Source organism: Lynx canadensis, chromosome F2, assembly GCF_007474595.2.
Source record: "Lynx canadensis isolate LIC74 chromosome F2, mLynCan4.pri.v2, whole genome shotgun sequence".
NCBI classification, from domain to species: domain Eukaryota; kingdom Metazoa; phylum Chordata; class Mammalia; order Carnivora; family Felidae; genus Lynx; species Lynx canadensis.
This window is the reverse complement of record NC_044320.2, coordinates 83,027,672-83,029,296: the sequence shown is the minus strand read 5'-3', so window position 1 is coordinate 83,029,296 and position 1,625 is coordinate 83,027,672.

Here is a 1,625-nt window from a genome sequence, read left to right as displayed (position 1 = left end):
TAGGATCTTTGTATATCATTCTCCCCCTCCAGACTTCCCTTAACTTTGCACTGACAGACAAAAAATAGAGTTGTTTCCTCCAAGATATCACTTTCATCCCAACTGTCACATTTTAGTTGGAGAATCTGAGATGCCAGGGGTTCTATGCAGTCTCTGCTTCAGGACACACACACACACACAGAAAAATAACACTTACTTTTGTACCATATTCATGAATCTTCGTAATTCTGGATCCAACCTTGTATGCATAGCCAAGTCTCTCATCACTCTGTAGTCTTTATGAATTTCATCTGTTAGACCTTTACAAAAAAAAAAGTTTAGAAAATATATAGCTAAAGAAGCAAGAATAGATTTACACAAGAGAAGCCTTGACCACTGTACCTGCAAGAGGAAGAACCAGCAGAGAGAATGCAGCTCTGGGCCATATGGAGTATTATGAAAAGCCGGTACTTCTACATCCTAACACCTGAGGCTTAAAAGGGGTGGGCTTCTCTGAAGACTGCATAAACCTGTAGTACCTGTCAGGTAGCATAGCTCAGGACCAGCATTATAGGCTCATGGGGCGTGTCCTGTTGGCTCTTTTTCCATTTGCCTTTGCTGACCAAAAGTGGCTGAGTTAGGTCAGGACCACTAGACCACGTCGCTGCTCAACAAAAACAAGAAAGAACACTGCTGTAACTATCAGTGAAGCCTCAGCAAAGTCACATAAATATGTACAGAAGTGCATTTTGGGGTCACCAACAGAGGCCTGGGGGTGTGCTGGTGATACGGTTTCCTCAAGTTTAAGAACACATTAAAGATACTCTTAATTTTCTCTTAGACGTCCCGCGGATGGCCTCTTTTTTTCTCTGTCAACACACGTAGCCAAGGAGAGCGGGATTCTCACAGACATTATATTGGGGGTCATTGTACGATCCTTTCACTACATATATGTAAACATATGACAGACTCTTAGGATCTGTATTTCTCACTACAGCACTGTCTTAAAGATTCCTCAAACATACTTGTGAACTTTCAAGAGGATTCCCAGACGAAGGGGTGGGCAACAAACCCAGTCAACTTTTTAGAGTTGCAATTCCACATCTATTCCCAACATGCCTCCTGCATCATTTCCCCTAAACTCTCAGTCCCTGCTTCCAAGAGGAAGAGATATTTGCCAAGACATCCTACCCCTGGGCTGCAATGTCCGTGCCACAAACTGCCTTTACTCTCCAACACACAGCAATGGTTCTTCATAGATCCTTCCATGCCGATCAGCAAGGTCCTCATCAGTAAGAATTTAGCCACATGAATTCTTGTATTATATGCCTGCTAAACATCCCGAGAACTTCAATGGAGTTCCTACCCAGGAAAAATCTTCAAATCCAGTGCTCATGGCTCTTTTTCTCTTAAGCTGAACTATTAGTTTTAATTCTTATGATCTCATTGCAGACTATACATGTTTTTTTTTTTTTACTCTTAGAGTGGTCTTTAGTTATTTGAAAGACAGCTGGGATTCACCCCCATTTTCCTGGGTCTAGAGTCTTAAGGCCCAAGCTTGTGCAGGTATCTACTGTGTGTAGAATCATGACATCCTTTTAGGGCCTCATCTATCAAAACCTTTGGACGAGCTATTCTTCCTGTCA